Source organism: Sorex araneus, chromosome 10 (assembly GCF_027595985.1).
Source record: "Sorex araneus isolate mSorAra2 chromosome 10, mSorAra2.pri, whole genome shotgun sequence".
Lineage (NCBI taxonomy): Eukaryota > Metazoa > Chordata > Mammalia > Eulipotyphla > Soricidae > Sorex > Sorex araneus.
Genome location: NC_073311.1, coordinates 2,152,954 through 2,178,514, shown reverse-complemented (window position 1 = coordinate 2,178,514; position 25,561 = coordinate 2,152,954). Strand labels below are relative to the sequence as shown.

The 25,561-nt window shown below is 42.3% G+C and overlaps 1 protein-coding gene across 1 annotated transcript in view; it reads left to right on the top strand.

Annotated features, from left to right (window-relative positions):
- ADAM10 (ADAM metallopeptidase domain 10) overlaps positions 1-25,561 on the top strand; it is a 116,562-nt gene that overhangs the window by 47,462 nt on the left and 43,539 nt on the right. The window lies entirely within an intron of this gene.

The window sequence follows — 25,561 nt, the reverse complement described above, 5'->3', positions numbered from 1 at the left end:
AAGTAGTGACTTTGAGACTGTCAGTTTATTATGGATTTTTGTCCTGTCTGGTGTCTTTATATGGTGGTCATTTACTTGCATAGTTCTTTTTCTGTGTTGTAAAGATAGAAAATATTTGAATTTCATTTTTAAATTCTGATATTATCTTAATATCCACAGTAATCTAATCACAGCAAATGCTTTACTAAAATCTAGAAATGCAATTCTCTAATTTATATACTGCTTGAATAATCATATAAATAAAATATGACTGTGCAAAGACTGTCTCAGTTTTTGCCCTTTTTTCTAAGTTGACAGCTTCCTCCTGGCTTCAATTTTATTTCTACAGCCAGACATATATCGTCAGTAATTTCATTCTTACCCCTAGTAATATATTGGAAAACCTTAACCATTTCAACTTTTTTCTTCATTAGCTCTGATTTTATACTTCAGTTTGTCCTGGAGCTTGTTATTTTTGATGCTGGTTTACTGTGGAAAATAGCATAATATTCTAGGTTGTACATACTTATGATTTCAGATACTCGGGTCCGTCAAACTTTTGTGCTTGCCCATATTTTATTTATCCCTATTTGATTCTTTTTCTTTCTTGGTATTCTAAACAGTTCTCAAATTCCATGCAGCCATACTCTGTTACAAATTAGAATATAATTTAATCTTCTCACCCTCTCTCCTCCCCGCCTCGAGTTCTCCCTTCCTCCTTCCCTCTACCCTCTTGCTTTCCAGCTCTACTTCATCTGTGTTATGTTTGAATTTTCCTAATAATTGAATGTTTTTGCAAGTTTATTTTTCCTGTCAGAATATGTCAACTCTCTAATTTCTGTATTTCTGTTCCTTTAGCATTTCTGCTGGATTTTCTTCATAGATTCTTAATGAGGTCTTAAAATATTTTCTTTATAATGTTTTCTCAAAGCCAAACAAGACCTTTTGGGAAAGGAAGAGAATAGCTTGACAGATTTTGAACTCATCTTTCCCTTTCCAAATTTTATACTCAGACTTTACCTCTGCTTCTCACTTCCCATAAGCACCCTCTTCACTGTCTGTTCTACCTTTGATGGTTTCTATTTTTGCGTCTGTCTTTTCTGATTTGCCTGCTTCTATCTTTCCACTTGTTGTGATTTAAGCATACCCTGCTCTTTTTTTTTTTTCTTGGTCACACCCAGTGATGATCAGGTGTTACTCCTGGCTCTCCATGTGGGAATTACTCATGGTAGTGCTTGGGGAACCACATGGGATGCTGGGAATTGAACCCCGGTCTGCCATGTGCAGGGCAGACACCATCCCTGCTGTACTATTGCTCTGGCCCCTCCCTGCTCTTTTTTAAAAATCATTTTTATTTCTTTCTTGCCATGTAATTGTGTTTTTCTTTTTTTCCTCTTTTAATAACTTCCAAGTATCATGCTTTATGTCATTCTTTCTTTATCTTTAAAGATGACTTAGTTTGAAGGATTATTATCTTTGGGTGTGACTTGTGTCTTCTGGCATTTAACTTTACTGTTGATTTTCACTCTTTTTTTTACTTGTGCATGTAAATGGTAAAGAGAGTTAAGGAAAGTTCATGGTAATGAGGCTTTTTTCCTCATATTTAACAAGTTATGTACTAATAGCAATATTAGAGCTTTCAATTTTGTTAAGTTATTTTGTATACATAGTAATGTTAGAGTGATTAGAAACGAAGTTTAGAATGTTTTTTCACTTTTCATAGTGAATGAAAATGTAATGGTATGAGGATTAGAGTAGGAAAGAAATTACCTTACACATAATCTGACTTTTACAGATAAGTTTTGGAAAGTGTTTGAAAAATTTGTCAAATTAATCGTAATCTTAGAAAGAATACACTGTCACAGAGTGGGTGATAGGGCCCCCTGGGGCCTTGGGGACGGGACACTGGAATAATGCAGTGGGGTAGTAATAGCCTCCATGCATTTGGGGGAGGGTGGTTGGCTGGTTTGCTTAAAGGTAGATTTCTGGGAGGTTTTTTTTTCTTTTTGGGTAACTCTTGATGATGCACAGGGGGTTATTCCTGGTTCTGCACTTAGGAATTACTCCTGGCAGTGCTCAGGGGACTATATGGGATGCTGGGACTTGAACCCAGGTCAGCTGCGTATAAGGCAAAAACCCTCCCCACTGTGCTATCGCTCCAGCCCCTTCTGGGGAGGTACTGACTGATGTTTCTTCTCTGAAAAGTGGACATTTGGACAAATAAGATTGGGAACTCTGTTCTACACTAAAAATTGTCCAACTTTATCTGACGGCCAGATAATAAAATTTTCAGGTTTTTTTTTCGCTATATGAATTTTATTGCAGCTACATTTTAATTCTGCCATTGTAGCATGCAAACAGCCATAGAAAATACATTACTGAACAAGTGCCGCTGTTCGTCATATACAATTTCAGTTTTTACAATTTTTGCACAATAGAAGGTATTATTTTATTTAATTTTGGTTAGACTCAGCAGTGCTCAGGGGCTTTCTCTGGCTTTGTACTACGGAGTGATTTATGATGGTGAGAGGGGGACCAGATGAAGTGCCCGAGATTGAACTAGGTTGGCTGTGCAGGGCAGGTGCTTTCCCTCTCACACATCCTCTCTGGTCTTAGACAACAGTTCAAACATTCTGTAGGCACTTTGCGGGGAGTAGCCCAAAGGGCTGGAGTGTGTGCCTTGCACACGAGAGGCCTGAGTGTTATCCTGTGCACCTCGTGGCCCCACCTATACCAACATAGATATCTCTGGTGACCCTTAGCTACCATTGCCTCTGAGGAGCACTGCTGAGCTGACGCTGGCGGGAGGAGCCTCCCTGGCCCAGCAGCTCTGCAAAGGGGACCCCCACCCAACCCCACCTCCACCTCCATTTTTTTTTAAATTATCAAAAAATGTAAAGTATATTCTTAGCTTGTATGTCAAATAAGACTCTTGTTCAATAGCATGTTGTTTGTCTGCCCCTTTCTTTTCTTCTTCTTCTTTTTTTTTTTTTCTTTTTGAATCACGCCGGGCGATGCATAGGGATTACTGCTGGCTCTGCACTCAGGAATGACTCCTGGTGGTGCTTGGGGGACCATATGGGATGCTGGAAATCGAACCCAGGTCAGCTGCATGCAAGGCAAACGCCCTACCTGCTGTGCTATCGCTCCAGCCCTGTCTGGTCTACCCCTTTCTAAAGAATGGATGGTGGAGGCTGGAGCCATAGCACAGTGGGAGGCTGGAGCCATAGCACAAACGGGTAGGCCGTTTGCCTTGCAGGTGTGCACGTGGCCAACCCGGGTTCGAATCCCAGCATCCGTATGGTCCCCTGAGCACCGCCAAGGGTAATTCCTGAGTACAGAGCCAGGAGTAACCTCTGTACATCGCTGGGTGTGACCCCCCAAAAAAAATAAATAAAAAAATGCTGGTTAGTTTCTCATGGCAGTAAGGGGAGTGGGGACAGCAGAGTGTGAGGAATGCCACAAGAAGCAGTATCAGTATTAACTGTTGCTACTTAATGTATATCTAGAAAGTTATTTTATTTTCATTTCATTTAATCTTTACAATAATTCTCTAAGGAAAAGGCTTACGTATTATGCCCACTTTATAGATGAGGAAACTTACAAAACTTGGTCACTTAATTATGGATTAAATGCTAATCATTCGTTTTTCTGCTTCACTAAAGGAAAGAAAAACCATGAATTTATGCTATTACTCCAGGGGGTTCAAGGCTTCTGATATATAATTTGCCCTTAAAATCACATAGTTGCTTCTATTGCTAGGTTTTTTGTTTTTTTTTTGGTGGTGATGGTGCTGCCAGGAATTAAACCCAGGGCCTCACACATTCAAGACAAGCGCTCTACCACTGAGCTATACCCCTGGCTCTTCTATTATTGTGTTTTTTTTTTGGGGGGGGGGTTGGAGAGGGGCACACCCGGTGATGCTCAGGGGTTACTCCTGACTCTACCCTGAGGAATCGCTCCTGGCAGAGCACCAGAGACCATATGGATGGCAGGGATTGAACCAGATAGGCTGCATGCAAGGTAAACACCCTTCCCGCTGTGCTGTCACTCCAGACCAAGTTTTTTCTTTAAGGTATTTGACAATAGGCATCTTATTTATTTGAATTAAAACTTCTTTTTAAAAGAACTGTGGTTTACAAAGTTACTGAATTTTTGATGCATGTTCCCACCACCAGTGTCGTTTCCCTCCACCAGTGTTGCCAGGTTCATTCCCACCTCCAGAGCCTGCCAACAATGGGTATTCAATGGGTACTTTATAATTAATAAAAAGGGAGAGGTTGTCTCTTTATTCTAATCATTGCTTTTACATATTTTGCTGAAATGCGGCCATTCCTTTTCCTAGCTACAGTACTTACGGCTGCTTAGCTCAGTGCATTTGTGTGCGTGCGAACTGGCTGTTCGGGGTGTTACTTTCAGTAAAGCAGGTGCAGGGAAGGTGTGTACCCTGCATGGGTAGGAGTTCTGACAAGAATTTGGCTGTCCTCTGCAATGCTCATGTTGCAACTGTAGGCATCAATGTTTGGGACTGCTGTGGAAAACCATGGCTCTTCTGAAGCCTTAGGAAATGACTTCTAGGCTTTCTCAGGTCAGAGACAGTTTTCAGGGAAAATATTTAGTGACTTCTAGGCTTTGAATCTTGTTAGATTTGCTGGTGATAGTTGCAGGTGCTATGCAGTTTAAACTTCATACCTATTCAGTTCTGTACTTAGTTACAGCATTCTCTCCTAGGATGTAGAGTGTCAGTAGTTATGATGGGGTTGCCACCACTTGGTCCCCTGCCTCTGGGCACATCACACTTGCGTGTGTGTATGTGTGTGTGTGTGTGTGTGTGTGTGTGTGTGTGTGTATGTAGTTATGCTTTGTTTGGGTCATGCTGGTGATACCCAGGCCCCGCCCAGCGATTGCTTCTGAGTCATTGAGTGCTCATGAGGGGTGGAGCCCAGGCCTCCGAAGGCAAAGCATGTACTCCACCCTCTGAGTGGGCTCCCTGGCGTACAGCATGAACATTGTCCCCGGAACTACACTTTTAACTTTATTATTAGTAATATTTGTTTAAATATTAAATATATGGTTGCTTGAGATTACTGATTGCAAATAATGTACCTATATCTATATCTAATATCTATAGGTCTCCTTATACTGATCTTTTGTGAACGATTTCTCTGAGAAGTGAAGGTCTACATAAAATTTCCATGCTGGGCCAATATTTCGTTTATGAGCTAAAAGACATTTTGGAGGGTGGTGCAGTATGGGCTCCACTAGGATGTTCAGGGCTCTTCAAGACAGTGCTCTGGGGACCATATGCAGGGACGTCAGCCTCATGCAAAAAAAGCACCTTACCTCTGTACTTTTCTCTTTCGGCCTTAGAAACTTTTTATTTTTTAGTTTTTGGCTTAGACCTGGCAATGCTTAGGGATTACTGCTGGCTCCGCACTCAGGGATTACTCTTGGCAGTGCTCCTGGTATCAGATGGGATGCTGGGGATTGAACCTGGGCTCAGAAGAAACTTTTTATTTTTTGTTTATTTCAGTTTTGGGGCCATACCTGGCAGTACTCAGGACTTCTGACTCTGCTCAGGAATCACTGTGGGCTCAGAAACTCTTTTAGTAATTATATTGAGGCTCGAGAATTGGTGTCGATGGGCTTATTCTTTGTTTTCAGTGCATTGTGTGAGGGGAAAGCCCCCGGTGCGTAGACTGGCCTGTTTGCATCACCGTGGGCCCTCGTAGACTCAGCCAGAGCTCACGGCGTCGCTCTTTTCTCTTGTTGCTTCATTTCTTGTTTAGATCATTGAGATTATTAAGCGTCATATTTGACCTTTTGGAGGTAAAGAATGCATTGATTGAAAAGCCTCATTTCTGGAAACCTCAGGGTTTTTTCCCAAGAAATTAGTTGCATATTACGTCTTACGGTGCTCCAGGGCTGCTCTGGACTTGGTGCCGGGAAGTGCTGCTCCTGGTGCTCCTAGGGACCACGAAGCACGGGAGGTCGAGCCCAGCCTCCCTGCATGTGGAGTGTGGCCCTAGACCTCTGAACTCTCTCTGGGCTCCACCTTTTATTTCTGAAGTTGACATAGAAGAATTTGGCCACTTAAGACTTCCAACACTTGTGTAACTAGTAGTGGGGGGTTAAGACACAGGAAAGAAGGAAAAGAGGAGGGAAGAATTAGAACTACAAAGTATTGATAATAACTAGCATTATTCAAATTTGACTTACGTGTGTTTAGTCATATACTTGAACAAGTCTATATATATTTTTTTGTTATTATTTCTTTTTCTTTTTCTTTTTTTTAAAATTTATTTTATTGAATCACCATGTGGAAAGTTGCAAAGTTCTCAGGCTTATGTCTCAGTTATACAATGCTCAAACACCCGTCCTTTCACCAGTGCTCATATTCCACCACCAAAAAAAAAAGTATACCTCCCACCCACCCCCAACCCCACCTGCATAACTGATAAATTTCACTTCATTTTCTCTTTACCTTGATTACATTCCCTATTTCAACACAAAACTCACTATTGTTGGAGTTTCAACACAGAACTCACTATTCTTGTTGGAGTTTATCCCTCAAAAATATGGCCCTATTGGGCCGGAGCAATAGCACAGCGGGTAGGGCGTTTGCCTTGCACTCGGCCGACCCGGGTTCGATCCCCGGCATCCAATATGGTCCCCCAAGCACTGCCAGGAGTAATTCCTGAGTGCAAAGCCAGGAGTAACCCCTGAGCATCGCTGGGTGTGACCCAAAAAGCAAAAAAAAAAAAAAAAAAATGGCCCTATTGACAAGGAAACATTTGATAATTAGTTTTCCACTGATGAGAATGAAGAGATATAAAGTTTAGGACTTGTCTATGTTAGTAATTAAGTCCAGGGAGATTTAAGTTGGAAATTGCATCATTTCCTTTCCTGGGGCAGCATGGAGCAGAAGCTTAGTTCACGTCTGGAGACATGGCTGCAAGCACTTGCCGGGACCAGAAGTAATATAGCTGGCTCTGGATCCTGGTCATTCAGTAGCGAAGTGGCTGTGCAAAGGCATGGCCACCAGGGTCGAATATCGGCAGAGCGAGAGCCGGTACCGGCCCCGGCCCCGGCCCGAGACTTCCCCAGCATCCCGCTGTTTCAAGTTCAAAACACATTTTTTTTTTCTTCCCCGTACCACCAAGTTCATACCTGTTTAAAAGTTCCATAATATGGCGGACGCCATGCCACTTCTTCCTGGAGGGAAGAAAAACCAAGGAAGAAGGATATTTCCCCACTTAGCCGGCATGGGGCAAAAGCTTAGTTCACAGTCTGGAGACATGGCTCTATTATTATTTTTTTCTTTTTGGGTCATACCCAGTCATGCACAGGGGTTACTCCTGGCTCTGCACTCAGGAATCACTCCTGGCGGTGCTCAGGGGACCATATGGGATGCTGGGAATCGAACCTGGGTCAGCCGTCTGCAAGGCAAATGCCCTTCCCACTGTGCTATTGCTCCAGCCCCAGCAAGTTTATATTTAAATCTGTTAATATCTTTCTTTAAGTAACAGGAAATTCTGAATACTGTCTCAAACAATGTTCTAGTTTTTGAGAGACTGGAGCTTGGAAACATGCTTATATGCATAATGAGTTGTGACAAGTGCTGGTCGATAATTGGAAAAATCAAGGAATGAAATGCTCTCATCTTTATTTAATTGGGATGCAGAATGGTTTGAGATTGTGATTTAAAAGGCCTGTAAATTTGAGGTCCCATAGTATATTCAAGTGTATTGGTTAATCTGTTCACTGTTTTAATTTACATGCTTAATATTGATCTTAAATATTGGATTGTTTTTTTGCTTTTTGGGTCACACCTAGAGATGCACAGAGGTCACTCCTGGCTCTGCACTCAGGAATTACTCCTGGTGGTGCTCAGGGGACCAAATTGGATGCTGGGAATCAAACCTGGGTCGGCCATGTGCAAGGCAAACACCCTAACTGCTGTGCTATTGCTCCAGCTCCAGTATTGGATTTTTTAAACCAAATGGCTGAGAGATAAAACTTTAAACATATAATTGACTTTATCTTTGTTTCTGTACCCAGTTAATCTTGAAAAAAATATAAATTAGTTTCTTTAATTTTCAGAATGAAGGTAGAAAAGTTGAGAAGATTATTAGAAATGGCTGTTTTAAAAATAATAGTTGATAAGACATATAAGATTCTAAATTGGGAATGTATTTTTAAAAAATGAGGTGAAAGGGGCAGAGAGATCATACTGGGGTCTAGGCCCTCGCCTTGCATGTGGCTGACCCCAGTTTGTTACCTAGCACTGTACTGGGTCCCCTCAAGTACTGCCTGGAGAGATCCATGAGCATAGCCGAATGTGGCGCCATGCCAAAACAAATGAACAAGACTTGATAAAACGAGAGGGAGGCTTTTTTGGGGGCAATATTTGGAAAAGATATTTTTAGTGTTTTCCTGTTGTTTAGTAGCACTGTTGTCCCGTTGCTCATGATTTGCTCGAGCGGGCACCAGTAATGTCTCCATTGTGAGACTTCTTGTTACTGTTTTTAGCATACCGAATACGCCATGGGGTGCTTGCCAGGCTCTGCCGTGTGATTGTTTAGTAAGAAGTGTGATTTTTATTTCATTTTTATGCAGTCTAATTAGGTGCTGAGGAGATTGCTTAGGGATCAATGGTTTGGGTCTTACAAGTGCTCCTTACAAGTTCTGAGTTAGATCCTGGGTACCCGTGCCCCTCCTCTAAACCCCCTGCCCTGCCAGCTATCCTGGAGGCCCCGGCATCCGCAGGCCAAGCTGCCCCGAGTCTTGGGACCCTGACATCAAATCATTGCCTGGTGGTCCCCACGCTCCCTGAGAAACTCAGCAAGTTGAGAGTTTTATATCAAGGTCTTCTTAAATAGGTTCGCACATATATTTATGCATATATTATAGATATTTAATTAAATATTTTATTAATATATTTGAAGTAATGGCTATTACTTCAAATATATAGATCATTTAAACATGACAATCTCCTTCAGAATACAAGTGCACATGTTGTTTTTTATTCTTTTTTTTTTTCTTTTTGGGTCACACCCAGTGATGCTCAGGGGTCACTCCTGGCTCTGCACTCAGGAATTACTCCTGGTGGTGCTCAGGGGACCATAGGGGATGCTGGGAATCAAACCCCAGTCAGCCATGTGCAAGGCAAAGGCCCTACCCGTCGTGCTATCACTCCAGCCCCATAAGTGCACATGCTTTGTGTTCTGGTGGTCTGGGTTTGATCCCTTAGCACCACCCTTCCCCACTCCAAACTGAAAGGACAAAAGAAAGCTCTCATTGCAAAACAGCTTGTGACATCTTAGAAAGGGCCAGAGAGACAGCTGAAAAGAGCTCCTGCTTTGTAGGGACCTTGGCACCTCATGGTCCCTGAGTATCACCAGGTGTGGCCCTCACAGGAGAAAAACAAAATATCTTACTTAGTAAAAATATTTTGGAATTTTATTCCTTTTCTGAGAAATAACTCAATTTTGAAGCACTTGAAATTTTTTTGTTTGATTTTTGTTTTTGGTTCACATCTGGTGGTGCTCAGGGCTTACTCCTGGTTCTTTATTCAAGGATCACCCTTGGTGGGGACTGGTGGGGGACCATATGAGGTGCCAGGGATCCATGCATCATGGGCATCTGTGTGCAAGATGACCACTGTGCACAATGTGCTATCTCTGTGGCTCCAGCATTTGAAATGTTTCTATAAGGAAATAAAAGAACCTTAATTCATTATGCAATCTAAATATTAAAGATGCTGCTTTAAATACTTTAAATTTATTTGTTTTTATTAAAGATGCTGTTTTAAATTCTATAAAAAATTTTGTCAAGTCAAATATCTTGAGATTTTGGGAAAAAATTTTATAAACATTTGTTAGTAAAAAGATTGTAAAAGTTTTTAATTTTGTGGTGCTGGGGATGGAAACAATACATGTGAGGCCTACGTTTTCTCATTGAACTTCATCCTCAGCTCGAAAGCGAATAATCATAATCAGGTCTTCAAATCCTGGGCGTTTACAATGGAGGATTATTTTTTGAGGGGTGGTGGTGGAATGGGGATTGTTTCTTTATCAGATCCAGCCAGCAAACCAGGGCATTTTCTTCTGTGAGACAGTGTTTCTTCAGCCCTCACAGTGAACTGCTGGGCTCACGTCTGATCCATTCCCTGGTCCCTGGGGTCTGCGAGATTGTTCCTCTTTGAAGCCAAGATGTGGTGGCCTTTGTCAGCCAGTCTCTGTGAGAGAGACTGTGGCTCTGATCCCCCATTCTAGGCGACTGGGGGCTGCTGCTTTGGTGAGGAAGGTGGGTGCAGGTAGAAAGTCAAATTACCAAGTGCTCAGGCACGGAGATGTGTGTTAATAAGTTTCCTTTTTTTTTAAAATATGTTTCCTTTTCTAATGGCCCCTGCTCTCCGACTTGGACATTGGACCTGGCAGTTAATTTTATGCTTGTTCTGTTTTCATCATCACAGTGCTCAGGACCAGTGAATTTGCCGGAGGGCTTGGTCCCTAAAACAGCCTTCTGAATAGGCACTGTGGTGAAAAATATTATATTTATGGTTTTTTTTTCTTTTGCTTTTTGGGTCACACCCAGCGATGCTCAGGGGTTACTCCTGGCTCTGCACTCAGGAATTACTTCTGGCGGCACTCGGGAGACCATATGAGATGCTGGGAATTCAACCCGGGTCAGCAGTGTAAATGGCAAATGCCCTACCCGCTGTGCTATTGCTCTACCCCTCCCCTTTTTTTAAAAAAAAATAATGTAGGAGTACTGCTGTTTATTCAGCCATTGATTAATCTGATTAAATTGGGCATGAACTCCACATTACTTTTTTATTCTATTCTGAATGTTAACTTTATTATTTTTTAATTATTTCCCCCCCTTTCTTTTGTTTCACCGTGAGATACAGCTACAAAGCTTTCATGTTTTAGCTTGGGTCATATAATCATCAAATACCCATCCCTTCACCAGTGCACACTTTCCACCACCAAAATTCCCAGTATTCTTCCCCCACCCCCCAGCCCCCTCCCGGTTCCAACCTTTCCCTTGCTTGTGGGGGAAACCTTTACTTTGGTTACATTTGCCATTTTGACACCAGTCTCACCACCACTCAAACCTGCTGGAAAGGCAGTGCTCGATGACTTGTTTTGCATTGCTTGTTACGGATAGAATATAATGCCCAGGAAATTCTGTGCTGTTCTCCTCTGGGAGCTTTAGTTTATAGTCTCTGGGCTTGGCCTTGATGAGATTACATGGGGCCAGGGGCAGTTTGTGGGTGTGACTGCCAAGCGTTTGGAAGACTGGGGACCTGGGGGGAGGAGGCCCAGTCCTGATCCTAGTGGGCTTGGAGATCTCAGTCTCCATGGGGTTCCACATATTTGGGTTTTCCTGCCGGTCCACTCTCTGGTGAGGTTCATCCCATTTTGGGTGAGGCTTGTGCCCTCTTTTTTTTTTTCTTTTTGGGTCACACCCAGCGATGCTCAGGGGTTACTCCTGGCTTTGCACTCAGGAATTACCCCCTGGCGGTGCTTGGGGGACCATATGGGATGCTAGGGATCGAACCCGGGTCGGCCGCATGCAAGGCAAACGCCCCTACCCGCTGTGCTATCGGAGGCTTGTGCCCTCTTGGGTGAGGCTCGTCCGAGTGTGTGGAGAGTGGCCTTGGGCATGGCGGTGGTTGGGTTCTGGAGGTTTTCGGCTTCTGGGGTTCTGCTTGGGGCAGGGAGGGAAACACCCCCCTTCGAGGTTCCCCAGTGAAGACAGCCTAGCATGGGTCAGGGCATTTTGCAGTGCTCTCTTCTGGGAACTTTAGTTTATAGTCTCTGGGTCTTGGCCTTGATGAGATTACATGGTGCCAGGGGCAGTTTGTGGGTGTGACTGCCCACAAACAAACAAACAAAAATTTGTTTTGTATTGCTTGTTCTGTATTGTTTTGCTTTGTTTTGTATTGCTACTGGAAAACTGGGGACCTGGGGGGAGGAGTCCTTATCCAAGTGAGCCTGGGGCTCTCAGTCATGGGTTCCCACCTACCTCTGCGCTACAGGCCCTAACTGCATCTTTTGATCTCTTTTGAGATTTATGGGTCTCTGAAATAAGGCCAATAAATGAGCTCATATAGCTGAGCTGGAGGTGGTTTGTGGGTATGTCTCCCACATGCCTAACATCTGGCCGTTTAATTCTTGGTAAACTTGGCCCCAAGTTGTTGTCAAAGGCGCAGCAGCAATTTTGGGGTATCTGGAAATCTGAAGGCATCATCAAGCTGCTGATGCACTTGCCCCACAGGTATAGGTTTACCTGCTGGCGGCACCAAACCCCCTATACTTATGGTTTTAATGCTAAATTCTGGCATAGTTTGTAAATTCGGAGTTTGGACAGTCTACACAGCCTTGTTGACCTACTTCTATGCAGATTGATGCTTTCTATTCCAGTGTTACAGACTGGGGACTGATGTTGACCTTACTGTTTTCAGCAACTAGAGCCTTAGAATCATTCATCAGTTTTTCTTTTTGGTAAAAATGTTTTAGAAACTTCCTTTCCTTTCCTGGCTGTTGCACGCAGCCCTGGCTGAGGTGCTCTCTGGAGTTGCATGTCTGACCGTGATGTTTGGCTCTGGCGGAGAGTTCCACTCCTTGGTGCAGTTCCTTCACCCATTCTTGATGGAGGCTGGGACACATAAGAGATGGTGGTGGTTTTGCTGTCGTGCCCGTGTCTGTGTGTGTGTGTGTGTGTGTGTGTGTGTGTGTGTGTGTCTCCCTGCCCATGGCAGCTCTACAAGCCTTAGTTGCATTGCTGTACCTGAGTTGCATGCTTGTACCTGAGGCTTGCAGACAGCATAGCTGCCAGGACTGTTTCTGCTCATGTGGGACCCTGGGAATTTGAACTTGCGTTCTGAACCACCACACTGTTTCTCTGTGTTCTCTTTGTCTTTTTTAATTGACACTACTGGAGGATTTCAGAGGTCAAGTTTAGCTCTATGTTTGTAGAATTCCCTGTCACTAGCACCAGGGATCTGAAGCCAACCTTCCAACCTGCTTCTCCCACCTATAATTTTCACCGAGTCCAGTATTTATCTGTTTTTATTTTCATCTTCCCTTCCCTTTGTTTTATTTTATTTTGGGGGAGAGAGGGTTTGGGTCACACTAAATGCTCAGGGCACACTCCTGCCCAGGAATCACTAGTGACGGTGCAGCGGATTGGACCTAGGTCTGCTGCGTGCAAGGCAAGTGCCCTCCCCACTGTGCTGTGACTCCGGCCCTCCCTTGTCTTTATTATTGTTTCGTATGATGGTTGTGTGTGAGTTGCTGCTTTAGTACTTGCATACTGTTAGCAGAACTGCTTTCGAGATCACACTCTGGCACGGGGGCTGTGCCCTGGACCCCAGGAGCTCTCCCGCTGAGCTGCCTTACACTTAGCTTCCCAGGGCTAAAAGATGAGGCCAGGCGTTTCTGTCACTTGATTTTTTTTTTTTCACTTCTGCTATTTAAAATGTTTTATTCTACTATTTTTTTTTTTTCTTTTTGGGTCACACCTGGCGATGCACAGGGGTTACTCCTGGCTCTGCACTCAGGAATTACTCCTGGCAGTGCTCAGGGGACCATATGGGATGCTGGGAATTGAACCCGGGTCGGCCGCGTGCAAGGCAAGCGCCCTACCCGCTGTGCTATTGCTCCAGCCCCTTATTCTACTATTTTTGGCATTTAGCTTGATTTCATGTTTTAGCTACCTGTGCACACAGCAGTATAAGTAATATCTTGAGTTACTGTTTTCCTGTCTGCAGAAATGGCCTGGACTGGCACCATTGGATTATATGGCAGTTCCTTTTAAAATTTTTCTAAGGGATCTATATACTGTTTTATTTATTTATTTTTTTTATTCCAACCTATTTGCTTTTTTTTTAAGTTTTGTTTAGGGCCACACCTGGCGGTGCTCAGGGCTTATTCCTGTCTGCAAAATAGGAGGGATTTAGGGCACAGGTTCTTACAGAAACAATTTACAATATGCCATTCTTGGAATTGCAATAGGTAGAATGCAGGGGGAAAAAAGGAGATTATTAGAATCAGCAGTAACAAGTCTTGGTTCAAAGATGACCTTAGCAGGGCGTGGAAACCAAACTGCTGATTGAAAAATTAAATTTAGCAGGTATGTGTTGAGTTGTGGATCTTGTATATTCCATGTTCATTGTGTCTCTTTTATCTCCTTTGGTTATTTACAAAATCACTTTTTATGCTTTGTGGAGTCATTCTTTTGATTTTTATTTATTTATTTATTTATATATATTTATTTATTTTCTTTTTGGGTCACACCCGGTGATGCTCAGGGGTTACTCCTGGCTTTGCACTCAGGAATTACCCCTGGCGGTGCTCAGGGGACCATATGAGATCCTGGGAATTGAACCCGGGTTGGCTGCGTGCAAGGCAAATGCCCTACTAGCTCTGCTATCACTCTAGCCCCTGGAATCATTCTTTTTCAAATCCAGTTGATATAATAAAAGAGAGATTGACCTAATTTACTGATTCATAGCATGTTATTGGAGCACTTACACCAAGTTTTGATTTGATAGTCTTGGCAGAGAGCCAAGGCAGATTCCTTAGCCCCAGTTACAGAAGGAGGGCTGCTCGGCTGAGGTAAGTCTGGAAGATATACACTAGATTCTATATAGTGAGAACTGGGTGTTTCATGCCTGGATCTGTAGGGAAGGGAATCTACACTGAGACTATTCCCCCTTCTTGCAATGGAGGATTGAGAGTTAACCTAGCTATTTCCTGTCTGAGGTGGTATCACAGTATATGCATTATTTATATTTGTTGCCTCCTAAAACAAAAGCTAGAGCTTGGCATGCAGAGGACCTGGAAGAAAGGCAGTGGACCCAAAGCTGATCTTTGTTTTCAGCAGGCTGAGTTTTCTACAGCATGAGTCATGCTTTGTGAGAGAATATGCTGTTTGGCCTTTCCAGGGCAGCTACAGTGCGGCCTGTGATTTAGCATCTCAATGAGGGCTTATTCATCAGAGGGACAAAGACTTTTTTCTAGAAATGGGGTTTAATATTGTTGGTAATTTTAGGGAGAAAATGTCCATTTTCATAGTTAATAAGGTGATGGGGTAATAGGTTCTTTTAGAAGTTTTGAAAAGTATATAGGAAGAAATTTATACTGTTTCCTTTCTCTATTGAGAGAGTCATGTATTGGCAGAATTTGATGCATATGTAAATACTATTTTGCTGCTTTGGAAACATTTAAATATGAAGCTTTTGGAAGAAATGATGTTTGCTTGGGGAGAGAGGCCTACACCTCACAGTGCAGGGAGACATGTGGTGTTGGGTCCCCGAGCTTCCTGAGTCACCGCCCTGCCCCAAGAATGGGTCTTTAATTTTTAATTTTATATAAATTATAAGTTATGAATTTATAAAGGAATAAAGTCCGAATTTAAAAATACTTTGTGATATTTCAGTTTATAATAACCACTCTTACTGCTGCTTCTATGCCCTTAGAAACAGGTGGAAGGGATTTATTTGCGGGGCAGTGTATGGCCTCTCTCAAGTTGTGTCGGGAGGCTCTGGAGTCATTCTGAGACGGTCAGCCAGGCTGGTGGTATAGTCCGTGGGCTTAGGATATGGTGCTACTTAGCCTTCTGTTGCCAGCACTGATCTAGGCCTCCCTGGCGGTGTTGGGAGCTCTTGTGGTGTTGGGGTCTTTTCAGTCTGCTCTTGGTGATGCTCTTGCTCAGGGGACCATGTAGTGCTGAGGGTCAAACTGTGGTCAGAAGTATGCCAGACACACACTGTCCTCTCTCTCCCTCTGGCCCTGTCATAAGATAGTTTAATGTTTAGACAACAGCTTGTTGCTTGGTGGTACTCGGAGGCTCTCTTGCCTTTGTGCCCAGGGGACCATATGGTGTCTGGGATCATACCCAGGCCTTTTGCAGAGCCCAGCAGAGCCCATCCTGTCCAACTAACTCTCTGGCCATTTTGACAAAATTTAAAGATATGGAAGAATTGTACTTCTCACAGTTGCTTTGTAAGATCAATTTTACTTTTTATATATCAAGTTTACTGTCCTTCCGATGTGCTTATGTATGATTGAAATAGGACTGAAAGTACAGTATCATTGCCAGACAATGAAACTGTGTGAAGATAAAGTCGCTTTTTTTGAGCACGACTAGACAGAAGTTTTCCTCAGACTTTCTGCTTCAGAGGTGTAGATGGAAAGTTGAATTTGACTAGAGTTCAGATTGGATTTGGGAGGAGGTGGCAAAGGGAGTCTAAGGCAAATGACAGTGGGGTAATTATAGTAGCAGTTGGATTGAAGAGTGTAATTAGCGAGGCAGTTGCTAAGTGGTAGCATTGGGAGCAGAAGGGTCTCAGTGGCTAGTGGTAAAGGATCACTGGAAGCTAGAGGAAATGTTCTGAAAAGAGGAGTGTTGCAAAGAAAGCAGGATGTAGAAATTGATGATGTAAAGATTTCAATTATCAGCTATACTAGATGTAAAATTATGGAAATGTGAAGTAGAACATCATTTTAAAAAAAGATAGTGCTGTGGGTGACATGTCATCAACCTGAATGCTGGTATCACTAAGAATCATGACGGAATAGTGTCAGGGGGAGAGACAGCCTCAGTGAGCTGGGAGCTAAGAATAAGCAAATGGAGGGTAGTTCCTTATACTTGAGTGCAGCAAGGGTCTGAATGATGGACTGTTGTGTGGTGGCATAATCTCAGCGCTTTGAAGCTGTACCATGATGAAAATAATGAGCCCAAAGGAGAAAAAGTGATAAATTCTCAATGCTTGGTGAAAGGGGGCAAGGGACTGCCTTCCTGTGAATAGAAAGCTCCTGCTGAAAGCTGTGAGAGGTGCAGTGCTCATGTGGCTGTTCACCTTGTGGAGGGGAGGGGGAGAGGTAGAAATCTGATATCAATTGCATATATGCATCATAAGAATATATGTATATGTTTACCAGTGTCTGTTTATGTTTATAAATATACCAGTTACATATATGCATTTTACTAGGTAGGTGAGATGCCCATTATGCAGTGCTTATTTGTACATGATCTTGATCTCAGCAGTTACATGCCCAGGGTCGGTGCAGTATATTGATGCAGTGGAGGTATGTTTACTATGATGACTGTTTTGAAAATATAGTTTATTGGGCTACTATTATAGAAATTGCTCATTCATGCATAAAAGAAACATCTATTCTCTTTTGGCTTTCTTTACTATTAGGTTATGGAAAGTGGTATTTTTGTTTTGTTCTATTCCTGGACACTGAGATGTTTAGTTCAGTGCCATAGTACATACAGTTGTTCAAGTGTTTGGCAGATTTGAAATTCTCTTTTACAGAACAATGTTGTAGGTGTTTGTTTAGGAGCAGAATTAAAACATTTCATAATATGCTTTGAATGAAGGTAAATCATGATTTACATTATGATCACATTATTCCTCAGATTTGAATAAAATCAGGCATATCAACTTGCATATATTGATATGTATTTATAGAGCTAAATTATCTGGAAATGGGAAAGGTGTTGTTTTGACATATTCATTATGTGCTGAACTTAGCCAGATTACTGGGTAAAAGGAACTACACTACTTTCTCCTCTCTAAGATGGAATGTCTGGGGCTGGGAAGACAGCCCAGCCTGGTGAGCATATCCTCCAGCACCAGTTGGAGCAGCCCCAAGCACACGACGGGGGAGGCCCGCATGCCTCTCCCCTTGTGCCTCAAATCAAACAAAACCCTCACTATATTGTCCTGTGCAAATTTGTTTCTTGGTTTTTGTTTTGGGGCACACCTGGTGGTGCTCAGTGGACCATGCAGTGCAGGGTTGACCTGCACAGGGTTAACCTGCACAGGGTTAACATGCAGTGCAGGTTAAACCTTGTCTTCCTACACACAAGGCATGTTCACTCCAGCCCTTTGAGCTTTGGCTCTGACTAGGTCCTTCATTGAGAAGCTTTTTGAAAAAATAATAGTGCTTATTTCTCTAAGCATGTGAAATGTTTGATTTGGTTGTCATAAAGTCTCTGTGCTTCTATCTTAGATGAAAAATGGCTGTATGGGGCTAGAGAGATAGTATGGTGTAAGGCACTTGCCTTGCATATGACCAAACCCGGGTTTGATCCCCAGCACTGCATAGGGTCCCCCGAGCACCACCAGGAGGGTGCAGGTGACGCCTTGAGCCAGGAGAAAGTCTTGAATATCGCTGGGTATAGCCCAGAAACCAAAGAGAAAAAGTAATTGTTACTGTTCTGTATTAGTCTTCATCTTAATAATATGACTAATTTGAGGGTAAAGGTTATGCAAATGCTAACATTTAGAAAACTGCACTGCACTATAGCACTGTAGTCCCATTGTTCATTGATTTGCTTGAGCGGGCACCAGTAATGTCTCCATTGTGAGACTTGTTACTGTTTTTGGCATATTGAATACGCCACAGGTAGCTTGCCAGGATACGTGGCTGGATACTATCAATAGCTTGCTGGGCTCTCCGAGAAGGATGGAGGAATCGAACCCGGGTCGGCCGCGTGCAAGGCAAATGCCCTACCCACTGTGCTATCGCATCAGTCCATTTAGAAAACAGCTTTATTAAAATGAGTGAAGTGTTTGGGGCTCAGTAGCTTAGCAGCCGTGGCAAATGTGAAGTTCTGGGTTTGATCCCTTGCAAATCAGCAAACAACGATAACAATAAATAATTTCTCATAAGCTAGATCAGTACATATATTCCTATATATATGTGTATGTAGCACTGTTGTCTCGTTGCTCATCGATTTGCTCGAGTGGGCACCAGTAATGTCTCCATTGTGAGACTTGTTGCTGCTGTTTTGGCATATTGAATATGCCCCGGGGAGCTTGAATGAGTTCTGTTCTTGACATTTTCACTGTGTGTTAGGTGGGGTCATTTGTGATACCTTCAAATTCAGTGACAAAATGTACTAAAATTTTATTTTTCACCGTGATACAGGTTTGGTGTGAGTATTTCTCACCACGCTGTTTTTGTCTATGAATTGATTCAGGAATTCATGCTTCTTTGTTTTGTGTCTATTATTCAGCTATTTCCAAGTTGTTTTTTATTAATCTTTCAGAAGGGAGAAAGAGCATGGTGGAAGTTGGCTAATGAAATTCCTTATTGTTTCTGTTGCTTCAACAAGACCTTGAGAGAGAGAGAGAGAGAGAGACAGAGAGAGAGAGAGAGAGAGAGAGAGAGAGAGAGAGTGTGTGTGTGTGTGTGTGTGTGTGTTGCCAACCTTTTTACATACACTGTTGAACATCTGAAAACTTCATTGGTTGAGTGACAAAGTCAAGAAGGTTTTGGAGGAAGCTGGAATCTTTTTTTTTTTTTTTTTTTTTTTGCTTTTTGGGTCACACCCAGCGATGCTCAGGGGTTACTCCTGGCTTTGCACTCAGGAATTACTCCTGGCAGTGCTTGGGGGACCATATTGGATGCCGGGGATCGAACCCGGGTCGGCCGCGTGCAAGGCAAACGCCCTACCCGCTGTGCTATCGCTCCGGCCCCGAAGCTGGAATCTTTTAATAAACAGATCAATCCTCTTGGATTCTCCTTAGTCTCCCCCTGCCCCATATTTGGTATTGGTGCTGTGTGGGGTGCTGTGTGTGGGGTGGGGACACCAGACATTGCCGTCATTCTGGGAAGCTGCTCTGGAAAACTGATCACAGTGCTCTGGCATTGACCTGCAGGCCCAGATGACCAAGTTCACTGGGCGTGGCCCTGGACACCCTGAGTTCTTGGGAGATCCCTGCAGTAAATAAAAACCTGTGTGTGTGTGTGTGTGTGTGTGTGTGTGTGTGTGTGTGTGTAGATCTGATTACATCCATAGAATTTCATCAAATGTTGTTAAATACACACCTGTGTAATAGAATTTAAGCTTGCCAGGGGTAAATGGTTAAAAAAAAAATTAAGTAATGGCTGAATACTTAAATCTCAATTATGGTACCATGAACTAGCCTATAAAGGAAAATAAGAATATATGGATTGAAGATAAGCTTATTGATAATAACACTGAAATAGAAATCAAGTTAACTATAAAATAATTGAATCATTTCCAATATCCTGAGAACATTTTTTCTGCTTTATTTCTGTGAGGGTCATTTGATTCTTCTCATATATGTTCTGCCTTAAAAGGAACAAATGAACCAGTTTCATAACCATGATTGAAACTAGCTGGAGAATCAAACTACGTTTTTTTTTCCTTACTAAATACTATACTGTGTAAGCAGTGAGGGGTATAAAAATAACATCAAACTTTAATAATATTTAACTTTAATACTTGAAACAAATAAATTGCAAGTAGTCTACAGTCTATTAACTGAGAAAAGAACTTAGATCTGTGTGCACTGAGTATGCTTTGCATATATTAATATATATGTGTTTTTTATATATATATCACTGTCACTGTCATGCCGTTGCTCATCGGTTTTCTTGAGTGGGCACCAGTAACATCTCCATTGTGAGATTTTTTGTTACTGTTTTTGGCATATTGAATATGCCATGGGTAGCTTGCCAGGCTTTGCCATGTGGTTTATATATATATATATATATATATATATATATACACACACACACACATATATATATATATATATAATGACTAATTGTTCTGACCATGGCGGTTGGAGCGGAGAGCCACCACCTCTAGTATCTCTAGTATTCGGAGTGGGGTATTCCAGACCTCCTTCGTAATATGTTCTATCAGCTCAACTGGACCTTTAGCCTTTTCTTTGCTTACTGAAATCAGTGTTGTTGGTGTGGTGGAACTTCTCCATCAATGACCCAGGCAGGCAAGCCTGTTAAAGATATGGGCAAGACTTAGGGGATTTGCAGGCTGTAATTCTAGCTGTAAGAGCCCAGCTAACTACTGAGAGTATTTTGCCTGCACAGCAGAGCCTGGCAAGCTACCTATGGTGTATTCGATAAGCCAAAAACAGTAATAAGTCTCATGATGGAGACGTTACTGGTGCTCACTCGAGCAAATCGATGAGCAACGGGATGACAATGACAGTGACAGTGACAATTCTAGCTGTAGAAGAGAGTGTTAGTTGTGGTGATGATACCCAAGTTTCTGGAATATAACTCATCTGCTAAAAAAGTCTTAGCATATAATACTGTAAAAATGTCTAGTCTTTATGGTAGATTTTTTTTTTTTTTTTGCTTTTTGGGTCACACCTGGCGATGCATAGGGGTCACTCCTGGCTCTTCACTCAGGAATTACTACTGGCGGTGCTCAGGGGACTATATGGGATGCTGGGATTCGAACCCAGGTCGGCCGCGTGCAAGGCAAACGCCCTACCCGCTGTGCTATCGCTCCACCCCCCCCCCATGGTAGATTCTTAATATATGTATGGTACAAATATATTTGTTGGATGGTAACATAAATATATGTTGGATGGTACCATTTTTTTACTTTCACCAAGTCAGTATTTTTTATTTTGGGGGAGGAGGGGGTGCTTCAGGCATATCTACAATCCGTGGGGCTGCTTGCTTCAGGGAGTGCTTGGGGGTCCGGATGGTGTTAGGGTTTGCACCAGAGCCAGCCACATGCAAGGCAAGTGTCTTAATCCCTGAACGATCTCTCTGGCACTCTCAAATTAATCTTTAGTAATAGAATCAATCCCAGATCAATCTTTAGCAATAGAAATAGAAATAGCACAGCGGTAGGGCATTCGCCTTTCACGTGGCTGACCCGAGTTCGATTCCTCCGCCCCTCTCGGAGAGCTCGGCAAGCAACCAAGAGTATCGAGCCCGAGCGGCAGAGCCTGGCAAGCTACCCGTGCATATTGGATATGCCAAAAACAGTAACAGTAAGTCTCTCAGTGAGAGACGTTACTGGTGCCTGCTCGAACAAATCGATGAGCAATGGGATGACAGAAAATACTAATAGAATAGAAATAGAAGTCACTTTTCAGTAATAGAAATAGTAATATATGAGATTTTTTTCTCAATGTGTATTTAAGTTGTTGACTACTTTCGTTTAGATTGTTTACTACTTTGAAATCATTTGAACTTGTTCCACTGATACTGCTCTCTTTCAGTCTTTAATTTCATTTTGAAATTTTGAGGCCTAAAAGAAATTAGTAGAATTGTATAAAGAACATACATCCTTCCACATATCTTCCACATATTTGCCATTTTTAATATTTTCCATCTCGTCTATTTTTGTGTGGGAGGGTGCACACTCAGGGTGCTCAGGGATTACTCTTGGCTCTGTGCTCAGGGATCATTCCTGTTCTCTGGGGGACCATATTGGGTGCCTGGGCTCGAGTTTTGGTCAGCAGTGTACAAGGCAAGCATTCGGCTCTCGACTGGCGCCTTGGCCCCTCCAGTATACATTTTTGAGAAACCATTTGAAAGTAAGTGCAGACACCCATGAAATTTCAAATTAAATTCTTTTAGAAAACATCTCCTAGAATATGTACTTTTTAAAAAATAGCCAGAATAGCTTTTCCACCTAGAAACTAATACTAATTCAATAATTTTATCTGTAATCTATAATAGAATTTTTAAGTTGCCCTAAAAATAGATATTTTGCATATTTTGTTACTTTGGTTTTTGACTATCAGCCCCCACACCACTTTTAGTACTCAACATTTTTGTGTTTTTAATTTATTTTTTGTTTTGCTTTTGAGTCCTGGGGATGGGGGTGCCACCAGTGGTTTTCCGTTCACTGGGCTGGTGGTTCATGCAAGGGCAGAAGATGGATGCTGCACATACCCTGCAGTGTGTGTGACCCTGCAGCCCACCCTCCCCACCTTGAGTGCTGGGGGCCTCCAGAGTTGCACCCAGAGATTCTGGGAGTGGGAGGATCTGTGATGCTGGACACTGACCCTAGGTCGGATGTGCCAGGCGCATGCCCTAACCACTGTACTGTCTCTACCTTTTGGTCCATTTCCCTTTTTTCACATGTCTAAGTCAGTGACTTGTACAATATCTCACTTTCTTGGTGTGACTGATTCATGACTAGAATATTTTGGAAAGAACATTGCATAGTTGTAGGATATTTCTTTCTATATTACAGCAGGAGGCATTTATAAGGTTGATTTTTTAAAATAATGCTTAGTTTGGTCATTTGTGAAATATATCTGATGTTAAAGTAGCATTTTCCTTTATAGTTAGTTGGCAGTCTGCAGTGTTGTAGCGACTGAATTACCTTGTTATCTTGCATCTTTCTGGTTTTTGGTTTGTTGGGTGGTTTTGAGGGGGTCATCCCTGGCAATGCTCAGGGATGGTTCCTGCTCTGTGCTCAAGAATTATTCTTGGTGGGGCTTGGGAGACCATATGACATGCTGGGGATCGAGCCCTGGTTGGCCGTATGCTAGGCAAGCTTCCTCCTCAATGAACTATCCTCTGGCCTCTATCTCACGTCTTTCACTGGTTTTCATGCATTCATTAATGCCTGCTAATTACCTAACTCAGTTTATCACTGTATCACTGTCATCCCGTTGTTCATCGATTTACTCAAGTGGCACCAGTAACGTTTCCTTTTGTCCCAGCCCTGAGATTTTAGCAGCCTCTCCTTACTCATTTTTCCCAATAATTGGAGGCTCTTTTCAGGGTTAGGGGAATGAGACCTGTTGTTATCACTGTATTTGGCATATTGAATATGTCACAGGGAGCTTGCGAGGCTCTTCCGTGCAGGCAACTCAGTTTATACGTGTGGGATTTTAAGCCATTATTTATTGATTGGAATTTTGTAGTTGTAATCTTGACCTCTTTAATTTAAGATTAAGTTAAGATTAAGTTAATCTTTAAATTAACTAATTTAAAACAGAGGGATTGGGATGGAACTCAAGTGGATAAGGGATGTGACTCAAAAGCCTTGCATGTAAGAAACCATGGGTTTGGTCTGGCATCATTTTGTGGTCCCCATAAAAATACTCACATTTTGTGGTCCCCACAAAAATAAGAAAAAAAAAGTTGATGGAGATAGCAGTATAGGTAGACTGTTTATACACCCCACCTCCTATTTAGATTTGTATTATAGTACTTAATGAGTATTTTCAATAAAATGGGCTAGTGTTTCTAGATTAAGAACAAAAGCTTTCTCTCTTGGTTTTTGTTTTTAGTACTCAGCTGCAGTGCTCACACTGGGTGATGCTGCTCACCAGGATAGCACATTTCAGTCGTGCTGTGCACGCACATGTTGACTGCAGTTCTTTACGGGAACCACCTACTTTATTTGAGGTCTCATGCACACGTGGTTGTGGTATGTTGGGACTCAGGCTTGCAACTCAGGTTCTCTTCCACTATCTATTCTGGACCCCTGATTTTACACTTTCTTAAGAAACTACAAGTAGAGGTAATACTTAGTAATTGGTAGAATATATGAGAATGTATGAGAATATATGCCCAATAAAGTGAACACAAATTTAAAACATATATATATATATATATAGCTTGAGAGAGAAACACTTGAGAGTAGTTAAGAAATAGAAGATTCAACATAGGGAGATCCAGTCTGAGAAGTATTTGAGAATAATAATCAGAAATTGGAAAGGTAAGCAGGAGTTTGGTTGATGTAAAAGACAAGAGGGATAATTCTACAAAGTCCAGAAAGATAGAGCAAGGCTGGAGAAGCTAAGTTGCCATCTGTGTTTAATTTAATTTATTTTTGGTTTGGGGTCTACCCTGGGCAGTGCCCAGAACTTGCTCCTGGCTCTGCTCTCAGAGATAGCTCCTGCTGGAGCTCGGGGGCCATCTGGGGGGCCAGGGATTGAACCCAGATGGCCAAAGGGAGTGTCCGGTACACTGTACTATCTTTCCTGCTCCCGATAGCCACGCGCTCTTTACGTACAGACGCTATGGAAGGGTTTCTCAGTGCCTCGTCTCTCATTCACGTCTTGATATTTTATTTTCATAGTTCTCATAATTATTGTTACTTAATTGAATTCTAAAATATGTTCACAAACTAAGAATGGTCTTAAGAGAAAAGTGTATAAAGCTACTGTTATTTTATAAAAACAAATGATAATGAAATAGTTATTGGTTAAACTTATATGATTCTCATTGTTCCACAGAAAATATTTCTAGGATTCATTTTATTAGAGCAGTTAATGTTCATTGAAAGGAATTAAAGCCAAATACCTTATTCTGTTAGCCTAACTTACTTCATAATGGGGTACATTTGTGCATTTATCACTTGTATCACTTGTCATCCCATTGATCTTCGTTTGCTCAAGTGGGTGCCAGTAATGTCTCCATTTGTCCCTGTCACATGCTAGTGTAGCCCAATGATATCTGCTCACTCCAGGAACAGGAAGAGCCTCAAACCATTCATTCAGGGTTTTGATGAAGAAGTCTGACCATCTCGTTGGTGGGCAGCCACTCTGTCTTTTGACGTCCCGTGGAATCCAGTTGGTAATAGTGCTAGTCCGGAGGTCATCTCTGAATTGCATTATGTGTTTGGCCCATCTGATTTTTGACGCCTTAGCAAACGAGACAGTATCCCTGATTCTTGACCATTGACAGAGGTCGGGTCGGAACTCCGGATTCTTTCTCTCACTTGAGTGAAATGTGATACTCTAAGCATAGCTCTTTCAGTTCCTCTTTGGGATACCCAAATTGCTTTTTCA